The sequence below is a fragment of the Ooceraea biroi genome, chromosome 1 (assembly GCF_003672135.1).
Source record: "Ooceraea biroi isolate clonal line C1 chromosome 1, Obir_v5.4, whole genome shotgun sequence".
Taxonomy (NCBI): domain Eukaryota; kingdom Metazoa; phylum Arthropoda; class Insecta; order Hymenoptera; family Formicidae; genus Ooceraea; species Ooceraea biroi.
In genome coordinates this window covers 8,525,886-8,549,557 of record NC_039506.1, presented here as the reverse complement: position 1 = coordinate 8,549,557, position 23,672 = coordinate 8,525,886, and the positions used below count along the sequence as shown (strand labels likewise).

Sequence of the window (23,672 nt, the reverse complement as noted above, 5' to 3'; positions counted from 1 at the left end):
ATATATATATATGGAGAAAGTGAGGGATGGAGAGAGAGAAAGGGCGGGAGAGGAAGAGCACCGCGACTCGCGCCAGAATTTACGGGCTGCACGGCGCGATAGTGCAAATTATGTTCATGAAACAATGTAACGGGCGTCGTCCCCTGTTTTCCTCGTCGTTCGCTCGCTCGCTCGTCGCCCGTGTATTATGGCCGTGCACTGTATTCGTTGGACATTGTTGAGGTGGACCCGTACTTGCGCGTCGCGCAGATAGGTAATAGCAGCCGGAATTCGCGTGCCGATGCAGCATGTGACAGGCCCCGGACGTGGACGCGCCCGGCTTTCGAACGCGTCCGTTAGGATGCATTTATGCGCTCGTGGCTGCGAGATAAGAAACGACACCGCGCTCTCCCGGGGGCCCCGGGCCAATCTTCTTGCCATCTTCGCCCTACCCTCCACGTAGGTCTCGTACCGGCGATAAGATTTGCATGAAGCTCGCTGCTACCTGCTATCCGTGCTGCATGCTTCGATCGTGGCGACGATTTACGTCCGCGTGCTGCTGCCATCCCCGTCTTCTTACTCTTCCCCGCCTAATCTACGTCGGGCTTTCGGTAACATCGGTGACGTTGATCGTGTAGCTCGGAATGCTACATTCTACTTCGAGCAGAACGATCCGCCATGCGATATTGCGCCGTCATTCGTCAAACGGAAACGAACCCGCGTAGAACGTATGCGTTCTATCAAATCAGTTCAAGGATCTTGCTGAATAATTTAGCCTGGTGTATGATAATAAAATTTCCTCAAGTACTTGACGAGTAACAATTGAGATTGAAGTTTTTGAATGCTGGTATCGGAATAACAGTATGAGAATGTACCATCGAGTACTAGTACATGCGAATTGAAACATGAAAGAAAACATCTTTATCCATATTCCGTGCAAAATTGTGTATTTTAAATGAACGATTTTGCATGCACGACGTAATACTGTAATTAATTTGATTCAGTGTTTCAAAACATGTACGATGTCTCGCGTGCTTGTCTGCGTTTCTCGCTGGCTAGCAGATAGAATCCCGAAGTTGGTCCGTCGTATTTGCACGGAAAAGAGGAAGAAATTAGAGGGTACTTTTATGCAATCGTTATTTCGTGCGAAGTACCCCGCATCACATTGTACTTGCAGCGTAAACGGCGAAAGTAGCGTAATTGAGGCATTTTAATTTCACGAGACACAGCAGCGGAGAAAAAGAGGGTGCAGAGTCCGCTTTTGTTCCGACTGAAAATAAAGTTAGGATCCTGTGCCTCATTTGCCGCGATACTGTCGGACAATGGCGGGGAATGTGCGGGAACAGGTTTTCCTTGAACGCGGCTCTCTCTCTCTCTCTCTCTCTCTCTCTCTCTCTTTCTCTTTCTCTCGCATAAAATAGCCAGTTACTTAATCGTCGTTTGTATGTAATGCTTAAATGTCATCTTGTGACTTAACATATTATCATCTCGCTTATGTTAACTCGCCGGTGAGATCATTGGTGACGTGAGTGAGAAAGATTTCGTGTTGGTTATCGAAACGGTAGGATCATTCCGGCTACATTCTTTCATTATGTGTGTAAACTTCAATTTTCCATTTTTTCTTTATACATTTTTTTCAAAAATCGAAGTTTAATTTTAAATTTATTTTTTAAATATTTATTTAGAATATGGAGAGCTGGACCGTGCGAAATAATAATTCTCGTAATAATTATATTGTGAATATATTACAAATGTGTTTCTATATTCTATATAAAACACTCTCTTTGTTAATATTATTCACTCATCGATGAATGAGAAAATGAAATACGGGGATTGTTACAAAATGACATGTCGCTTTTAAAGGATCTTTTTTACAGGCGCGATATTTTTGACCGTTCACATGTATAATATTTCGCTGCACGGGATCTGCTCGCACAATAGAATCGGAAGGTGTCTCGTTATTCGTTTTCATTCTTCCCTCTGCTGACGCAGCGTGAAAGGGAGATCGAACTACTTTACTATCAGAAATTTCACGAGACATTCGTATTGAGCGGTGCGCAAGGAAAACGTGTCTGCTGAGATGTAACTGCAATTTTATGCAAATAGGTAGGGGGGGATACGCGTGCCTGGCTCGAGGAGCGATATTGCAAATATTGCCGACGTACCATTTTATTCTTTCCACCGGTCTTATTTAGATCGTGGACTTCTTTGAACTCGGTTTAAGAGGAGTGAAAAATGTCGCGCGCTACCTCGACAGCCACCTCATCTTTTATTACATCGTCCTGTTAATTATTTCGATCACGCGCTTTTCGTTTTACGTCGCACGTTGAGACGTATCTCACGATATAGCGTAGATAACGATGGATCGCTAAATACTGTATTACGCATCGTCGTCTCAATTCCTGCCGATGCTATCTTGCTCGATTTATTGTGACAGCGCGAGGATAACTATCGCGCGCCGTTGATGTAATCGCTCGTTTTCACGATTCTTGTTATTCGTGGCACTCAAGTCTTCTTTTTACGACAACCTGAATAATCGATCAATCATAGTCTGGTAATCAGCGGTTGAAGTTGAGCAGCAATAGCGTTAGAGACTATTCATGAACTCGCGACTAACTTGTTTGACGTTGTAACTGTCGAGTCGCAGTTATAAGGCATTATTACGATGGAAATGCAAACATGTGTGTACGAATATAAATTGCAGCACTATGAATATCGTTCAATTTGTAGCAACAATGTGCATGATATTTAAAATCGAGATATAGTCAATCATTTGTATAATCGCGCAAGCAGCTACGCACAAATATCGTAGCTGCGCCTGTATATACAACTGATTACATCGTGAAATTTAAGTTGCTCGGAGAGTTCTTTGGATACTTGTTATATTGTTCCCACCGCGCTAAGAAACGAACAGTAATGCGATTATTAAATTCACGAGAACTCACGCGGCCCGCCCGTCGAATGGCTTGCTACGGTATTTCATTAAAAATTCTTAAACGAATTTTTATCGCGTCTCGCTGAAGTCCTTCGCGCTGTACTTCGTGCATTTTACTTATTCTCACTTCGTCAGCCGGCGGAAGAGTCAATTTACAGCAACCGCGGGGTCGGTTATACACGGTGAAACATGGTCGGTTTAAATTCACACACGCCGTTTCTTTTCACGGCGTCCGCGTCATCGTCGAGAATTCACTCGAGTTTTGTACGAATTACTTTCACGTATAAAGAACACGTATACACGAGGGCGGGGGAGCGACAAAGATATTCCCGTCTTTCCACATCTGCCGACTGTATGAGGAAACAAAGGAGGAACGGTAAGAGCAAAGATACTCGAGACACACCGAGCGAAGTCGCAAGGAAATCTTGGAATTTCCTTGTCATCGTGAAGCTCCAAAAATCCGGATAATTTCACGGCGGAGACACGAGCGATTTATGAGCGCGTTTTCATCGTCTTTGCGGAACTGTTCTCTCTCTTCGCCACCCTTCTCCGCGGAGCTTGTGTTCCCCTCCGTACGACGGAGGACATTTCTAGAAGGAGCCGGTTGCTAACTAAAGTTGCTATCCGTATTTAGGTCGAGCACGCCCCTGGACCGCGTCGTCGTTGCGTCGCATTTCGTAACGATATCGACTGGGTGCACGTGTTCACGCGTGCAACTCGCCCCTCGCACGCGTGCACCAGCCCCCTCGTTGTCGCACGCGCGCGTGTGCTAGCGATATAAATTTCCGTGCGCGAGAAATTCATGCTCCGCTCCACTTCTGCCTCGTTCGCGTCGCCTTCGCGGAACACTGAAAAGGAACGAGCACCTCTCGAAAGATCTCGTTTTCTTCAACTCGGCATATGGAGCAGCAAACGCTCGGCTGCGTTCGGTGTACATACATACGTGCGTATGTATCTGCGCTATCGTGACATGTGCATCGGACGTAGTTAATTACGTTGTCATGTAACCATTTTTTCTTTCTATTGACCATTTCTTTCTAGGTTGAAGGAATTACGACAATGTGGATATTCTTGTATTATTCTTAATCCTAGAATCATGATATAAGTTTAGGTTTATTGACTTTATTGTTAATTTTATTTTCTTTAAAATAATATATGAATAGTATATTGTTTGAAGTAATTTACATAATTTGAATAATTTATAGAGTAAATCTAATATTTTTAAATTGGGCGATATGTATATTAGAAGATGGCAATTACCACTTCTTGATCATATGTGAGATGATTACGTGTTGCGGTTGTTAGGTTTAACAATTTTACGCACGTCCTGATGAATAATCATTTATTTGTTTCATCGAACGTGTCTTTTTATCAGAACTTGCACATTTCCTCGTACCCTCATCGTAATTATCATTCGTGATTCAGTGCAGCCGTGATTCATCGTCGACTGCTAAGCACCGCTACAGTCATTTCCGGCAATCTCGCGACAGTCAGAAGTGCTGGAGTAGTAATTCTTGTTGAACCAGCCGCGTTGATTTTAACTCATCCTGCTCTTAGACTTGTTCTTCTTTAACCAGCACACGACGCTGCCACCTGAATAAATAATACTTGCTTTGGTCCTGGCCTTCGAGCATCATTATTCTGTTGAGTTCGGTTGAGAAACGATAGTCAACATGCCACAATGCAAAAATATTCGCTTTGTTCATGCGCGTATTTTAATCTGAAGCGAGGACAGCTCATCGCATTGTACACAAATCAAGGATTGAAATCGCAGCGATTTCTTCAAGTTCAATTTTCGATTCCACGGACTTACGCGAATCCTCTCACATTTCCATTATCGTAAATGTATATCATGTGTCTTATTTCCCATCTACGGCTGCGTCATGGAAACCTAAACTCGCTGACGTCACATCGTGATATTTCGATTCCTGGTATAAACAATTTATCTTTTTTATCTTGACACACCTGCGTCGAATCATCGTGTACGGTTAACAGAATCGTGCGGATTCCTGCATAACAATCGTGTCGCGCGTCGAATCGCGCCACATGTATGGTTTATCGCTTTCCAGCATTTTCCGTCGCGCGGAAAGACGCATCGCGATTTCTCGCGACAGCGGAATGCGGCGAAGAGGGTGAACGACATCTCGAAGAGAACCGATAATCCCCGCTTGCAGTCGGTCCCGGAGGGCGACCGGGGTGCATCGTTCCCCGAGTTATGCGAGACGTAATCCAGTTAGATTCGCCCGGTTCCCTTCCCCTCCGTTGGTCTTCGGTCGGAACGCGCTATACTTTCTGAATAATCAGTCCCGTATTCAAAGCGGTACCGGTGCACCGTTTTGTCGGAAGGGAACGCATAGGGTACGCACACGCGGTACCACGCGCATGGACGCGCGCGTGTACTCGCGTTGCAACGAAACACTGATGGCCGAGAGGAGAGGAGAGCAGAGAGAAGGTGCGAGATGAAGGACCGAGAGGGCGAGAGAGGTCGCAGCTCTCTCTGGCCCGGCAGGGCTGCTGCTGCAGCGGGAAACGAAGTAGAGGGAGAGAGGGATCGTGTGGCATTATCATCGCTAATGAATATTCAATTCTGCCTGGTTCGGCCATTGGCGGCGCGGCGGTGGGCTCTCAGCCGATGTCGTGACTCCGGCTGCAGGTCCCGTGACGATTATCGCGATTACTCGCGGTAATCGTCGTACCGCTCGCCCTTCCCCGCGTACCTCGCAATTCCCTCTCTCGCGTGTCGCTCTATCTTCGGATATTACTCGGAACATGATAAAGCGGGCAGGGTCAATCGGGGCAATCTCGTGACAGCGAGCGAAACGCGACAACTGACCTCCCGTCTTTTAATCTTCCGCAATTGTATCCGTCGTTTCACTTCGTCGTATCCGACTTTCAACCGCGTCGTTTGTTTCTCTTTTCTCATCGTGCAGAGTGTTTTTCTTCGGCGAACGTTGTCGATCCGGTCTCCGATTCCATTGATAAGTACGTCGATCATCGACATATTCGATTTCCAATGAGTCCGATTGAATCATCATACGCTTTACGGAGAATTCATATCTATTTGTAGCCTCAGCGTATTACTCGGAGCTCGTCGATTAGTATTCAATAACAATTTGCGTGAATCACATATTTAGCAGACATTTTCTGCCATGGGACTAACAAATACATGATCTCTGTTGCATTTGTTTTTTGCATAACAAAATGTTATCATAAAACTTTCACGGGCAAGTCAATTACGCTTCGGGGAAGATTATTTTCGAGGCAACTGATGAAACGGGTTCTTGTAATTAAGTGTAATTACCAGTTGCCTGGTCAATCGTCACCGACCCTGAATAAAACCCCGAAAATTGGAACGCTTTCGTTTTGCATAATAAGATCTTGTTTTCGTTAATTATAAAACTCACGTTGCCCGCGATCGCGACGCACTGGTTATGACCGGTGGCGCGCAGTGATTGCGCGCCCGATACGATCGAAACCTGATTAATTATTCGTGTGTGGACAGATTGTCGATGGCGTGAGTATAGTCGGAGCTGCTTAATTGATCCTCCCGTGATTGACGTGCTGTGTATCACCGATTACTATGATCACGTTGTTACATTACGCGAACGGTTTTCGTACTCGCCGCAAACGAGACACGTCTCGTCGGACGAGCGAAGGGCCACGTCGCAGAAATCGAAGAACTCGCACTAAATCCTGGTTCGATTTGTTCATCGCACAGGGTGATAGTCGATCCCTCGACATCGGCAGTTTCTGGTGCGGAGGCTGTAAGGGTGCGAGAGTCCTGACCGCGCTCGTACGCGAACGGCCGGGAATGAGCGCCCGGGGAAACTTTATTGCCGGGTTCCCCGAGTCGTTATTCCTCTGATTTGCATTTGTTATTATAATTGGGAATAATCGATGTTGCTGCAGTATAACGAGCGAGCGGTCCCAGACTCGTACGCGCGCTGCCGCCGGAAATGGATAGGGACAATTACTGTCGGAGGAGAGCGACAGAGAGAGAGAGAAGCGACTCGCCCCGGTGAAGTTTTCCCCGACTTTGCAACAGTTCTCTCCTAACTTGGCACCCCTGCTACATCGTCGTCTCTCGTGGCTCTCCCCTCGCGAGGGATGCACAATGATATTTCGGCAATTAAACAGCTCCGCTTACACGCACTTCGCTCGCAAATGCCGTTTATTTACGGCGCTGTCAATCTTTGTTTGAGGCAAAAATTTAATTTCGACGCCGGTCGCTCGTCGATTTTATTTCAATTAAATGCCGTCACTCTCAGCGACTTCTTTCGTTTTAATTGAAACGTTGAAAAATTATTTTCTCTGCTGTTCCGAAAAGATTTTAAAGCTTTCGACCGGATTTTTTCTGACAGCTTATGCTTTGTAACGTTCTTGAAACGGTGCGTCGGCGCGAAAAAGCATATAAAAACGTAATTGCGCAGCTTTACGACGATTAATTAGACGGAGAACGTAATAACTCCATTATGCTCGCGAGCGAGGAAACGGAAAGCGTGGCCGCAGGTTCACGAGCTTCGAGGATAGAGTTGTATAGTTTCCATTTAAAAGCTGGAATGACTATTGCCGCCACTATTAATTGCCGAGATCTGCATTCCAGCTCTCCCGACATTTTGGACGGAACGAGATTAGCATATCGAATTGCGTTGCATCGTTATACATGGAATTTCAATATTTTTCAACGCGATAAAAAGATACAGTGATAAATAACGCATGCCTGTGTATAAACAACAGCAAATGCGTTTTGCAGTAAGGTAAACAATACATTATCATCGAAAAATTGGAGAAAAATGTAGCGAGTCGCATTTGTCAAAATTATTGAACATCTCGGCGAGCGAGGATCGAAGCGAAGATTAACAAAGCGAATTGCAGCAATCAGGAGAGGAATTCGTGATAATAAAACGTGGCGAGATGAACCCCTGAGGACAAGTTCACGGAGTCTCTCCACTTAAAAGCCGGAGCGACTTATCGCTGTGTCGCCGCCAGTAATTGCCCGGATCTGCATTCCGGTTCCGACGTGATTTCGGACGGCTGTCGCGGAGATCGCCGGCGAGTTTGACAAATCGCACGGCGGTCGAGATCCCGGGATTCTTCCGGGCGATATATGGCGCCACGGTGAGCAATGTGTCGCGTGTGTGCGCTTTGTTGCTTCGCACTTTGTTGCTCCGCACTTTGCTGCTTCGGAGCGGAGCAGAGCGAGCGATGGGGCGCGCGCTCGCGCGACTGACAAAGTGGATCGCGAGAACCGCCATCAGTCACGAGTTCCGCGGCGCATTCGTCCCCGTCTTTCTTGCCGCAGTCCGCGTTACTTACCGTTATTAACGCTGCGAACACGCGCCGCCGTCTGTTATCCACCGACAAACGCGAGCATGCACGCTCGCCGATATTGCGATTATTTATAAACCCGCGCGCACGCCCACCGCTTCCGTCGTTGCTTTTCCGATCGGCCGTGAAATCGATTAACCCCCGCCGGGCATCGACTTTTTACATGGTTCCGTCGAAACTGCGCACGGTACATTTCGCGGTTTCATCATTCGACCGCCATTCTATCGCTCTTGTATAATTAACATATGCCTGACTATTTCTCTCTTTCGTTTCTTTTTAGAAGGAAGTTGCAATATTTTACGAAATACGAGAATTCCGCGTTGTCTGACGGATGAAGCGTGTGTTATTCTTAAAAGTCTTAAGTGCGACGTGTAATGATTTAGCATTAATCGATTAATCAATTTTCTTTTTATTTTACAGGTAAGAGATGCAAACACGCTCATTCAATGTTAATCCGGATTCCAATACATCACGAGTTTCGCTAAAAGAGACTTTGGAGGTGTAAGGTAATACAAAATATAATCTATTTCAGTTAATTTCAATTAAATTTTACTGTGATCTCAATTTAAGATTTATTTATCAAGGATGCATGTCTGATGTTGACTGGTAATTGAAATTGATTGTGTGTTTCGTGCTTTTATTCCTTCTATTTTGCACTTTTCTGTGATATAAAAGAAAAGAAACGTGCATTGAATTAAAATTAAAGTTAACCCTGCGTGCTGATGAATCTGATTTTTCTATGAGTTACATAAGACGAATATGCAACGTGATAGGCAAGGTGTATTATTAACGCCAATCTTAGAGTTTAACTCATAATTGTTATTTATTGTTAGTTGATACGACGTTACGTGATATTCTTGTAACGTAGATACCGTTGATACGACGCTGCTGATGATAGGCGTAACAAGGGGACAGGGGCCCCTGATGGTTGCTCCAGTTAACGCGGTCGAGCACTTATCGGAAATTATCAGTGAGACGTAATCTCCATTACGTAGGCAAATGCAGCTCGTTAAGGTCTATCTTGGATGCAGGTTAACGCGATGCTATGCATCCCGTCGTCGATGTATCGCGGGGTCTGCAAATATCGGGTAAAACCTTCTCTCACTTTTCTGCGGCTTCCTTACGAGGATACGATCGCAAAATGCGCGAAAATGGTATTTTCAAATAATGAATACTCATGTGACTAACAGAGAATCGAATATCTGAAAATGCTAGTAAAAATTACAAATCACGTTAGTTTTGCAAGATTATATACGAGCATGATGAAAATACGATAATTATAGTTGTTTTACTTAGATGTTTTTGTATTAACAATTTACTCGAGGAGAGATTACAAAGCAATCTTCCGTGAATTTCGCCTATATTTTCTTTCTGCGAAACAGACTTGATCTGTTGGTATTTTCAGTGTTGAATTACAGACGCGATAAATGAAGATGGACGATTCATTCTCGTCCGTACCGCGAAATGGTTATCCTCAGGTGTTGACTTAATCCAATAATGCCTTAATTAGATTATTTGGCGGGAGGGCAGAGGTATTTGACTTCCCTGCGGTGCTTACATCGCTGCATTCTCCAGCGTGTACGATATTTAAATGCAAATGTAAACGAGTTATTTGCCGCGCGTTTTTGATTTAATCGAATATATGAAGCAGTGATGCAAATTGAAAATATTGCAATGGAACATACAATGAAACATGTGTGATACACACACATACATACGCATGCACGCGTGCACATATGCTCGTAACAAATAACGGATAATAAAGAAACGACAATCCTCGAGAGATAGATGTTAAATGAGCGGTAATTATCTTAGTAAAAGATAAATAATAATAAATTCATTAATTTAGTTATCTTCCTATATAAGAGATATTTAATCAACGTGTGTGGATGCCGAGAGCAGTGTCGCGCAGCTTCCCGCCGACGTTATGCCGCGCGATCAATCCTCGACGAATAAAGAGAAGGTAGTCATGGTGTATTAGCCTCTTCTCTATCTTCCGCGCGAGTATTCTCTCATTTTCTGATATTTAACAGTACCAACTACGAGGCGCCCCGCACGCTGGTTTCATTATCGCCGCGGACCCGCTTTCTCCCGCTTGTCGAGTCCTTGAAAAATAATTACGGCGATCATTTCCCAGGCCGTATCGGCGCAGGAGAGAACCACGTTCTCCCGACAAATTGAGTAATAAATTGCGGAGTGATTACTTGTCGCGCGCGTTCTCTCGCTCGCTCACTTATCTCGTGGTTCCTTGCTGGCGCGCTTGTATTCGCACGCTTCGCAGAGTCTTCCTTCGCTTCGATGTCGGATTGAGCGACTCGAGCGAGTGCGTTAATTGGAAAGTCAAATATTGGGAGGACGCGCGAGCGTGGGAATGCGAACTCGTTACCCTTCGCTGCTGCGAACCTAGCTTGGTCGCGGACTTGGAAATTCGGCCGACACTTCCTGTTCCGTACGATCGCAAATGCACGAGGGGGTTGCCGGTGTAATCGGGCCGAGGCATCTAAGTGCGCGACGGGAATGTCGGTTTGGTTTTTCGTCACGTCATGCTGGCTGAGCGCACCTGCTCGATCCACTACGTTTCGTCTTGTTTCCCTTTCTGCGCGTAAGAAGAGATATTGAAGTGCGCGTCGGTTAGATCTCTCTGCAGTGGAAGCTACGTAGATCTCACGGCGTTTGAGCTACGCGGTATTTTCTATTTAATTGATCAATATTATCCTGATAATAATGAATACATATATCGACTTTTCGCTTCACTAAGCTTCACTTTCTACATCTTGCTTGATTGATGGCCGATTATGAGAGAAAAAGAAGTATCGTTTGTAATACCAGCAAATTTACCTTGAATCATGAGCACGAGTGATTCTTCGAAACGATTTCTCTGCAGCTATCGACGATATTAGATTCAACGCGTAACGCGTCAAGACGCCAAGGAAAGTGCATCGTGGCTTTGAGGTGCATCGTAAACGTATCGACGTGGTCGTCGATCGTTACCGATCGTTGCGCGTGAGACGTTTACAAATAGACGCGTCTGTCACGCGCGGTACAATATCGTTTCTTCGTTGCCGCTGTCAAGTAACTCCGATAACAGCGTTTCGTTCTAATGAGTGTTCGATGCGCGCCAACTTCTTCCCGTTCTCCCTGTTCTCATTGTTATTCTGTCGTATTGTCACGTTGCTGCTGCGGATCACGCCGGCTCTCTTATTCGCCGAAAGTTCGAGCTCTTCCCTTTGATCCGTATCATTTAATTACGCGATGCCGTGCGCCGATCTGCGCGCGTGACCCGTGCACTTCGGTACGGCGATACGTGAAATAGCGCGGTCGGAGACGACCGGACGAGACGACGATCTCATTTCCGTCGGGGAATGGCCGATCGCGCTCGAGAGGAATGCAACTCGCGGCTCCATCTCTCCGTTCCTGGATCCGCGAGAGTCGTGTTGCTCGAGATTTTTCGCTGGCCGAAGAGCAACGAGCGGAAAACGATGGAGTGTAAGAGATAAAACGTTCCCTTTTCTCTCCTTTCCTCTCTCCCTCTCTCTCTTTCCTCGTTTCTTTACTCTTTTTCTCTTTCCTTCGATTCCACCTTGCTCTTTTTGAACTTGTCTTCCCATTGCTCTTCTAAGAACAGCTAAAACCTCGTAAATCGACGGCGAACCAGTTATCGGGCGGGTAACGGAAGCGTTAGTTACGCCAGCGAGAGGTTGGATAACGTTCGGCAGGATAGTCCGTCTGTAATGCGCGCGGCCGAGGGTAGATATTTCCCATTTTCGTTCTATTTTCGGTGCACCATCGGATCTCTCGATCTCCGATGCGCTCGGATATCCCGTCGAGCAGATATACGCGCCTTTTCGCTCCATTAGGAGAGAGAGCGAGCGAGTGAGCGCCCTCGATGTTGCGGATCGTGTGGGATCGTACTAAATTAACAAGACCAAGAGAAGAGATGATTATCGGCGACTGCTCGTTCAATCCTTGAGATACCGTGTCATCGATTTTCACCGTCATACGATCGTCGTCGTCATCATCATTGCCATCAGGCACTTTCGCAGTATCGCGTGGTCCGGAGTTAGGCTGGAACCTTCATCGAGTTCGCGAGGGCTAAGCGGAGGTCGGACGAATCTTACGAGCTAGGTCGACGAGAATCGCGTTACTTTGATGGATGACCCGAGGCTTTCGAACTATTTTGCCTCGACGGGAGCTTCGGGCAAAAACGGTTATGGATCGAGTCGGAAGGCGGCGCGGGGGATAAGTTGAGTGCCGTCGATGGTGGTGGATAGGCGGGAGCCGGCGGTCGGAGGTGAGAGTTCGACGAGCGATCGCAAGAAATTCCCGAGGAGAGACCGAGACGCGCTATCGATTTTCCTCTTCTCCGTCCGCGCGGCGCGCGCGGCTCGCTCTCTCGGTGGAGGCGGCGCATTCGTCCTGCCTCGATTCATGAAATTTTCCTTTCCTTGTCGGTTCTAGTCACGAACTGCGAGCGACGGCGCACCGAGCGGAAGATACGAAACGAAATTGCGGTGCCAAGCATCAGCCATCTCGACCGCTTCCGCCGTCCTCCGGCCGGAAGGTGCCGAGCTCGAGATTAGAATGGCTATTTTTAATCCATCTCCGCCTGTAGCGACTTTATAATCCTTGTACAAAAATACAAAAACTTTTCTTCGGTAATCAGAGGTAAATTAGCAAATTAAAATATTGTGTATAATTATCTCTTAGCGCCGAGCAACGTGAACTTTTGTCGAGTCTGCGCGTTGGAACAATTAAACAAAAAGTTTCACAAGGTACTGTCAGGAAGCAAATTTCTGCAGTAAATTTAATTACGTGATTCTTTTATTGGTGCTATAGGGGGACAAGAAGAAGAAAAGAATTCGGCTCGATAGCGTATGATGTGGCTTCGATGGCGGGCGCGCTGATAAGTCGCACTATAAAAGTCTGCAGCCGGATGAAAGAGTTGGCTTTTATCTAAGCGTTTCCAGACGCCGGTGGCACCGAGCTCGCGCGTATTTCGACGGTACATTCAGGCAGTCCAAGATAAAAAGAAAAAAAAAGATATCGAAAAGTTACGACACTGTCAGAGGGATGAGAGGAGGGTCTCGCGAAACGGCGGCGGGCGATATATCTCGACGCGGTCCTTGCGGGACCTTCGGGGTATAATGCAAGCTTAAAATACTCTCGCGCGCATTTCATCCTTTACGGCTCTGCTGAATGCAATGAAAAGGTATTGTCAATAAAATATCAAATTCTCTACAATATAAGGAGAAAGAGAATTAGTAGAATATTACTTTTGCATCTTCATTACGACCCAACTTGCGTTGGGTACACAAAAAATTAGTATATACTCATCACTTGTTCCTCTCCACGGAAATCTTTAGTAAAAGGCGAAAGATTTATACGTGAATTGAAGAGAAACCAGAGTTGCCTGAGCCATCTCGTCTCTTCACTTATATTACCAACGTAGCACATCTTGAGTGCGAGTATTTTCGCCATCTAGTTAATGTGACGCGTACTATTTTCCCTCTAAGATAGGATGTAAGCTCTCAAAACATTTCTTTTTATTTGTTTCTTCATGTTGATAAAATAATAAAAGAAATAATAAAAGCCAATTCAGACGACCGTACCTCGAGCGTCATTTTGCGCTAATAAACGTGTTATCGCTTGATGTTTGATAATACTTATTATCGATATATTGCGACGGCGAGTTATGTTACAATAATGACTTTTATGAAGATTTAACAGATATCGATAATATCTCGACAAGATATCCTTTATCTCGATGAGATGATTCCAGCTTATCGAAGATTAGAAGACAGAGAAGCTTACAGCCGCAACGTTTGCAAATTCATACAGCTTACATTCATCTGAGATAATCCGCAAGGAATTAAACAGGACGTGTAATGTATAAATAACAAACTAACACGCGTGTGGCGAAAACGTAAAGTAGCAAGAACGATCAAAGAAAAACATTAGCGAAATGAGACACTGAGAATTTTTCGCGGAACGGAAAACGTTCTTAATATCGGATGCGATCTTGCTGCGCGCATAATGTACTTGTATCTTGCATATCCGGTATAAATTATAAAAGGAATCCTATATTTATAATTCCTCACTTAAGCGATCGAAGTCGTTATAGAGCAGGAAATTTTAATTTCTAAGGAAGATATATCATTCTCTCTCGCTTCCTCTTCTTCCTTCCTTTTTTTCTGCCCCGTCTCTTTTGCTCCATCTCTCGTGCACCTTCGTTTCCTTCGGTTCTCGCGTGCCCTTCCGCGTCCACGTTCTTCGTTTCTTCCTTGAGCCCTCCGGTGTCATAATATGGTATTCCCCGCGAGTTCCAGGGTCCCCTAATGGAGTTTGCGTGTAAGAGTGAGACAGGCTCGCGAAGGGGCTAGAGACAAGGAGGGGGACCGTAGCCGGGTAGAAACGCGGCGGTGAGCAAGGCGCAAAGGATCCGGGGGTGAAACGACGGCGATCCACCCCTTTCTTCCTATCTGCGTCCTTTTCTCGCTCGCGTCATTCACATAGACGGTGGGGTGCATAAAATGTTACGAGCGCTAATTTTATTTTGCGTTAGCGGGACGCCCGCGACGCGGCGTCGATAATAGTGAAGCCCCCACCGTACTCTTCTTCCTCCGAGATATCTCATCCTCTCTTCGTCTCTCTGGTTCACTGCACGCGACTCGACGGTTGAATCGATGGAGAAAGGCTGACAAACAGCCCTTTCCCTCGTTCGGCGCGTCTCCGGGGAGCGCAAGCGAGCGAACGAGCGAGTGCAATAATCGTGTCGAAGCGGCACGGAAAGAATGCCAAAGAGATTACGAGAATGACGCTGTGGCGACGATATTGACACTTTCGCAAAAAACAAAACGAATCATTTGCGAGTAAGATGGCTGAATACTCGAATGGTGTCAACTTTGGCAATACGTAGGGCGAATTAAGAATGGTATCGGGGGAAATGAGAAAGGGGCATAGCAGACTGCGTAAAAAGCACTCATTGCGCCAAGAATAGCAAGGCATCTTTGCTACTTCGTCCCTTCATCATACGTTCTTCTTGTAATATCTCCCTTTTGCTGGTTTTGAAAATTAAGGTATGAGCAGGAAGTAAGCGCTGTCTGCGACAGTCTTCTTGAATTGGTGCATAGTTCTCTTTGATAAAAACAATAGATTAATTATCCTCAGGAGAGAGCAATTCGAGACTTTTTATTCGTCTGATTTGCACGGATCTATACATTTTATTGAATATTTGTAATGGAATATTTATATATTTATATAACTTGATTGTTAGGTTTTAATTACTGGTGATTCTCGAATAATTATTTACTTGATAGCTCATCTCAATTAAATATTTCAACATTGAAACCTTCAAAATTAATTAACGTTTCTAATGATAATTACCCTAATAATCAGTGACTCATCAAAGGCCCGACACGGGATTCATGAAGACGACTGAACTTTGCGGAACGAAACTGAGGTAGCCTCAGCTGAGATTAACTTCTTTGGGTCCCCTTCTCCATTGCGACGAAAGACTTCGTCACCCCAGAGTCGACCTCTTTTTTTTCCTCCGTTCGTCGTTGGTGCTGCGGTCGTTTTCTCCGCGAATTTTCCTCGCTCTATATCGCCCGTAAGTAAGATCTCTTGAAGTGTTATTTTCACCGGCCTCGGCCGCCGGTCTCTTTGCCGCGCGTTGGTATTTTTATGAGTAGAGTGCCTGCTCTTCCGAACCTCTTTGCTCGGCGCGAGCTTGCTCGCTCGCCTGTGCCGCTCGTAATAGCGCGCGGCTGGGGTATACGCGAGAGTTTCGCAGTGGTACGTACGAGGCTCCCTTTAGCACTCGTTCTGAATTATGGTGGTCCACCCTCCTTTTCTCTCCTCTTCATCCTCCTCCTCGTCCGGGTCCCCCTCAACGTTTATACGTGCCCACGCTGCCGTCAGCGAGCCGCGGAAAAGCACGACGAAAGTGGCTGTTCCACCGAGCTATACCGGCTTAGCATGGAAGTACGGCCCGTGGGTGCATTACGACGGAAATTCAAGGCTCGCTGTATGCGCTACTATGGTGGAGGGAATTGAGTCCGCGTCGCTGTTCTCCAAAGATTCAACGCTATCCTCGGATCGATTTCGTCGATGCTCCACTCACGGAACAATTGGCTGATCATTCCGGTATCGAATCGAGAATCGCGATGTTAATCGAAATACTGCTTTTGCACGTTTTACGGAAAGAAATGAGATACATTCATCAGCTATTTGATAGGGTTAAATTTATTTACTTTGAATAATGTATATAACTGTTTCTGTTGTGTACGATATAGCGTGCACTTCTTAAGACTCTAGAACGATTCCTAATACTCTCACAACCATCATGCATCGTCGCGTCTCATGAATCGCTACGTGTTTTATCGGCGTTTATCATTTATCGTATAAGTAAATAAAATTGATTATCGAGAGATAGAAGATAAGAAAGAGGAGGAATATTTGCTGGAAGCTTAAATTCACGGACAGTAGATAGTCAGACGTTTAATTTTGCTCGCACGAACGAACGAGGACGAAAGGTAGACTCTAAGAAAAGACGGTGCTTCGAAGAGAGAACAGTAATCATGATAGATATCGGCCGATTAGATTATTCGAGTTTCTTTGCTCTTATCGTAAGGCTGAGTGCACTCCCGTTCCTAGAATCGACATTTTCGATTGCCTCAGGGTTTATACGAGATTACTTTCTTGTCTTTATCCCGCCTCGGCTTGCGTTAGCCGATAGCTCTTAGGATCCAGAGTAGACGGGTATAAATGACGCATCCGAGGGGTACTCAACATTTCAGAGCCCGAGTATTCTGAAAATTTGTGAAAATATTTAGAGATTAAAAATGTACCATAAAAATTCTGCGAAGAATGATATTTCTGTATCTCTTTGCGAAAATACTTTGGAGAATCATAAATTACAAGTATCTTAGTCGTCACAAATAAATTCCTTTTTCTTTTCTTTCGTAATGTCGTAAAGATGATGCATCTTGTTTGTTACTCGGAGATCTATTTTTGCGAAGGCAATTTAATACATGATTGCTTATGATGTGTGTGTATGTATATTCTACATCTGTAAAATATAGTACATGAGATATAATTGCTTTATGCATACGCAATCAATTTTGCATTCTCGCTGGCGGATGACATCGGTCTAGGTAATCATTTTCTTGTATCCCGTTTCTGTTATATTGTATGTATACATCACAACTGCGCTACGTGTCCAAAATTATTATGAAGTCTGTTCTCCAGTGTCCGGAGTAAATACTGCACAGTCCGAGTATCGCTTATAATTAAAACCCTCGGTGGTGACGTGTTAGTCTCGAATACGAGCCGCGTATTCGGACCCTCGCGATTTAAACTAATCCGCTTGTAACTCGACGTTGGATATTCCGGGCACGGGCTGTTGTTGCCGAATTAGTTCCAGGTAAAACCGGGGTGGCGACTGGTCATTTGCCGGGACCAACTTGTCTGAGGGGTTTCGTGCGACGAACGAATGAGTCACGGAACTTCGTTGTGTGTGCCCTATGACGTACAACTCAGCACGCACAAGTGTTACTTATCAGTCATACCGAGCTGTGCTTTACACGTGGTGGTGGTCGTCCTCCTTTCCTCCGTTCTATCACCTCCTTGCGTGTGCATGGTAAATACGAATGGTGTACACATCGTGCCTGATACACCGGTGGAAGAAGCGCTCGACAGTCTTGACGCAATCCGTATTTACGCAAGAAGATACTGCGCGATCCATGTAAACCTTCAGCGTCCGGGACTTCGCTATCTAGAGAAAGAAAATTCTTTCCCGCTGCTCGCGAAACGAACCAGCGGAAAAACGATGATACAGGTGCAGCTAGTTTCACCACGGAGTGTCTCTTCTTGGAGATATGCTGTTTACGCTGAAGCGATAGCGCCGATATTGACTGAGCTTTCGATCGACTGCATTGAAAAAAAGAACAGAGCGCAAATACTGCACGTATCGTGCGGAAGAACTTTATAAATTACGTTTATGATTAATTTTTATCAGATTTTATATATAAAGTTTTGTTAGGCGATCGCCGTTAAATATTTTGCCAGGAAAAGAGAATGTTAACGTCCACAAATAAATCTCGTATAAACATTTATATTACAACATATTACAAAAAAATGATTTGAATATAAATTATGTTACTATACGACTGTGACAGAGCAAACCAAAAATGTTCACTTCCGAATACAATACCGCAGTAGATACGCTTATCGCATTTGTTCCAAACGCAGGCACATCCGCTTTAAGTTCGAACTACAGAGACACTGATAATGCATGACAGTTTTAGCAACGATAAATTCACGAAAATAATTTGCACACTGATTACGCACGTGCCTGCACGAACATCAAAACAGATTTAAGCTTGTTCATTTAGTATGCTGCTCGGATTATAATTGAACCAGCTGATTACGATGCAGAAATTGATAAATTGATTTTGCTAAGAATCTTTCCTTTTGCACCAGAAATATGCATTATACAAGAACAGCAGACACGACAAGTAAAGTAAGACAAGAGGAAATTTTTGCATGTAATTGTCCCGCTTCTAGTTTGCAAAGTTGTATTTGCAGAAACCTTTTGCACTCGTGAAATATTTCTGCTTTGCGAAATCCGATTGGTAAGAGGCGCGAGGAAACGTTTAAAAAAATGACTTGGACGATGTTTACGGGTATATGTGCATTGCTGTATTTATGACGTTGTAAATATCGGAGCTTTTTGATTGTGGCGATACTCGAATCTTTATCGGTGATAAGAGGCACAGGTACATGGCTTGCGCAAGAAAATACTCACGCTGTACCTTGATCGCAGCTGTGATAGTGTGCGTCAGCAATTTTGTCCGTGTGACTGGTTCAGCCATCGCTGGCGATAAAATATACAACTGCACGTATTTACGTAATTTACGTAATACACGAGGAATTTGTATAAGTAGCGGTCTTCGGTTCAAACGAGTCACGTACGTTGCTGGTAGCAACTTCCGGTATTTCTCGGAAAGCTTGGAGAGCCTTGCGTCGATAAGCGATATGACGCCACGAGTTTTTCGCGATCTTGAATCCGTTGCACTTGCAATGTACAAAATCGAGTCGTCAAGTTACAAAATTTCTCCTAGGAAATACTCGCATACGGTCAGCCATTACGAAGTTTTGCGTCAGCCAGATCGGCCAAATCGGCTCGAGGAATGCGTCCATCTACATCTTTCTCTTTCCCTCTCGTACAAAACCGGAAAGATCGTGAGAGGCATTTCGCGTAACTTTGCCAGAGCGCAAAAATTTTCACTTGCGGAAGAGACACGCGTGATCCGCAATTACACGGCGCATTGCTCGCATAGTCCTGGAGCCCCTCTAACCCCGTTATCGAGAGAACGAATCGTAAAGATAATATCGTTTCATTAAAGAGCCGCACATAGTACAAATATAGATACACGAAGCTACGGAGAACGAGTAGTCACGTACCAGTTACGCGACTGAGAACTTCGATTCTCGTGAAATCGCGCGAAAGATAACTTGTTGCCCGGTGATAATTGCATTATCGTCGCGATATGTTGCAGCTTTAATGACACAGTAGTGTCATTATCCGAACACTTTTGCAGCAGCTTAAAGAAATTCAACATTTTCTCTGCTATGGGAGAAATTTTGCGATTCAGGGGCCGTGCACGTTAAATCATTATTGATCAACTTTGTTCGAATGATTCAAAAATTATATACGATTCAGACTTTACTGCGTTTGCCTTTCCGTTTTGGATAACCAATTTCTTCTTTTCACAAAGGATTTCTGTTTGGAAAAATGAGCGAATTCGCGTATAAGTTATTTATTTGAATCGCACAATCTCTTTACGTGGCTTTTCCGATTAAAACTTACTGGCTCAGCTGGACATATCCAATCCCACCAGTGCTCTGTTTGTATGCCGGTAATCCTATTACATTTATCTCTCTTTATTTCACTCTGGCTCTTGACGTATATCGTCAAAGATAATCAGGATGATGACGTAAATAAAACGCGGAATGGCTACGTCCTTCTTGCAGGAGATTCTCGATGCTATATCGCGCGACGATCTCGGCTACGAGGCGCAAAGAATTCGATCCTCCCGGTCGTTGACTACTCCTCGCTTCTTCGTCGACTGAGCCTCAGCGACGTCGTCATCGAAATGAAAAGAAAGCTTATGTAAATTACAATCGTCACAACTCCGTGGGGACCGCGGCCAGGATGCGTTTCTCGTTCTCGTTCCCGCTCGTGTCGGATCGTAAGCGTGGTGCACGGGCGACGAGTGTCGGACGAAAAAATAAAAAGGGAAGAGAGAGAGAGAAAGAGAACGAGGTCAGAGGATAGGACGGTGCGGAGGGATGAGAGAAACGGGAAAAAGGAAACCGAGAGTGGAATTGCTTCTCCTCCTCTACGCCAAGTGTCATTTTCTTTTCGTCATCCATTTACTTTTTCTGTCTTTTTTCCTCCGCGCTTCGGCTTAGCTGTATCTCCGTGTCGTATGTTATGTACATGGGCGAGTGTACGTAACAATATATCGTTAGGAAGTTGTATACCTGTCGCATGGTGTATCGCTCCCTAAGTATGCGAAATACATCTACTTGTTTGTTAAAATTTGTAACTTTCCTGCTAAACTGTGTTGCTCTTAAAAATTACGTTTCCTTTTTTAGTGCAGTTAATTTGTATCTCGGAATTTAGAAGTCATCTAGTAAAGTCAAGTAAATATTTAAGATATTTTGATGGACGAAATTTTCTATTATTTTTTAATAATTTTGTCATGAAAATATAAATAGTTTTTATTCGTCGTCGTGTTTCATTCGTCGCTTTCGATTAACTTTACATACATGCCTGTCGGCACTTTCATGTCATGTTGCACTCTCTAGTTGTACTTTAGTTTACATACGAAGAATGCCAAACGAACGAATCCCTCGAGTGTTTCGTTTTCTATTCTCGCCATCGATCAATTCATTTCACCCTCAACCGCTCCTTCGTTTTTCCGCTTTTTCGCGGCACTCTCCCCCGCGGCAGCGGCAAAAGGAGAAAGCAAAACCGACAATACATTCGCGGCAGAGTGATTAGCGGCACGATGGTGGCAGCGGATGGAACGAAATGGAGGGAAACAGAGGGGATGGTTCAGGTTGAAGAGGTTGCTCCTGAACGTTATCCAACCATCCAAGAGGTGCTGTATAAACAAAGAAGAGAGAAGGAGATCCCGGAAAGGCGGAAAAGGTGGAGGACGTGGTCCGGTTTTTCCACCTATAAACTCTGTCCCTTCTCTTTCTCTCGTTCTCGTTACGTGTGCGTATGTGTATTTTATACGCGTACTCCTATACGGGGAAGTCGGCGCCCCTAGCTAGTCACATCAAAGGCGTCGTGGAAAAGCTGCAAATGCATGAAAGAATGGGTTAAAAACCCGGGCACCGCCGCGTCGCTGCACTCACCGGGTGAAAAGAAGAGCGGGGATTTCCTCGCGGGAAAGCTCTGGAGGACGTTGGAGGATCTCAAAACGAAAACATTTCGCTCTCAAAGCGTCTCCGCCGCTCCGAATGCACGTACAATTCCCCTCGAGTTTCGCTCCTACTTCGCGTCACCGTTCCATTTTTGAAGCGCGTGTTCCTGCTCGTGAGGCCGGAAGTAAAGGCCGATTGATAAGCAAATCGTTTAAGGGCGTAGTCACGTGTACTCAAGATGAGATACTCGATTTTGAGAAATTCTAGCAACGTCTATGTATATCTTTATTTTATTTCGATAACGTGCATATTTGTTTACTAATTTATAAATGGAAGTAAATTATTTTCTTTATTTTTTCCAATATAAAAAATACATTTTTACGCTGGAAATGTAATATTAAAACATATAATTGATTTCTTTCATCGTAAATCGCGGCAATATCGTCAGCGTTTACCTTACACTTATGCAAGCACGTAAAATCTTTGCGACGACTACTTCTCGCTCGCTTTCTTATTTAAAATTAATGAAACGCTTATGCCTACGAATTCAATTATCAATCGTCAATTAGTAATCAAAGATTCCGTTGTCGTCGTGCAAGCTTTTTTTTCTGTTTTACTTCGGCGGGCGATATTGCCGGGCCGATTCGAGGAGAAGAGAGAGAAGGGCGTTTGTTTCATTCTCATTACCAGAAGTGGCGTTGAAGAGATGAAAAGCGAGCGGGAGAGAGAAAAAGAGGAGCGACTCGAAATTGGCGCAATTACGACTTTAAACGACTCTCGCTGTGCCCGTCTCGCCCCCGTCCTTTCCCATCCCCATCTCTTCATCCCTCCGTTCCTTCGGGGCGGAAAAAAGAGGACGCGCGAAAAGCCCTCCTCCCTTCTTTTCCATGCGCGTCGCCGAAGTTGCCGAGGTTTATTACTGAGTCACAGCTTTAAACTTTTATCCGATTCGGATACCGTTCTCGCGCGCGATACACAACCGGACTCCGTGTGTGCATGTATGCACCTCGCACACACGTGAATATGTATGCCTGATCCGACATGAGGCAACAATGTCAAATTGAATCGGTTCAAGTTTACCCTCAAACGAAACGGAAACTTTTGTCGAAACTTCCGACTCACGCCATGGCCACCCCGTTACTTCTCCGCGATTATTCACTGATGTATGACCATGTGTGTACGCACGTATGTGTATGCGAGAAGGAGTGGATATTTTGGGGTTTTCCGAGGAGCATCGTGGACGATTGCTTCTCCCTCTCCTATGGTTTTTCCACCTGTCTTTTTTTAGTTTCAACCATCATGTTCCCCGGGGGACCACGTCGTGGTCCCTGTGCGATTCGCTTCTCGCCGGTCGTGCCACGAGTCGCGATACGTCGTTAATCTCTGACGGTCTGCGGTTTTCAGGCGGAACCGGAAGTCGATCGCGCGCAGCGATGTCACTGCCGGTCATCATCGTGCGCCGCGGCGCAATCTTCGAAATTGCACGACGAACGACGGAGACTGGCTCCACGACGGATAAAACTGATTGGTCCGTGGGACATCGCGTCAGCTGTTCTCCGATCGTAGTTGATTCGACACGTAACTTCCATATACGTACGTACGTTCGTATCGGGTATGTAGCACGGCCACGTAGCTGTCTGCTGAAAATGCAATACGCGAGTATATCGGCCCGTACAGGTCGTGCGCGGCCGCGCGCCGGAAGAAATATTCGGGGACCCGGAAATGCTCTCTCGCGTGCACCCGACGCGAAATGAGAAAAGACGCCGTGCGGATTGCCAGGTTGTTTTTTTCCCGTGGTGCATTTCAGTTCTCGTAAAAACTGCATTGTAACGAGCACTATATTAAAGTCAAGGAATAAGAAACGCGGTAGCTACCGATTCGTTTGCGTATAAAACAGAATCCGACACAAGGCACGCAACAAATATATTTATTTTAATATTTTATTTCTGATTATGATATGACTAATCACTATTCCTATATAAAAGCA

At 45.2% G+C, this 23,672-nt stretch overlaps 1 protein-coding gene and 1 non-coding gene across 2 annotated transcripts in view; one reads left to right on the top strand and one right to left on the bottom strand.

The window, feature by feature from the left end:
- Positions 1-23,672, top strand: part of LOC105288123 (Krueppel-like factor 6) — a 316,846-nt gene that overhangs the window by 27,885 nt on the left and 265,289 nt on the right. The gene's annotated exons all lie outside the window — the stretch shown is intronic.
- On the bottom strand, positions 13,533-13,651 carry LOC113563567. Its single transcript, XR_003407490.1, has one exon. It is a non-coding gene; the product is annotated as a U5 spliceosomal RNA (small nuclear RNA).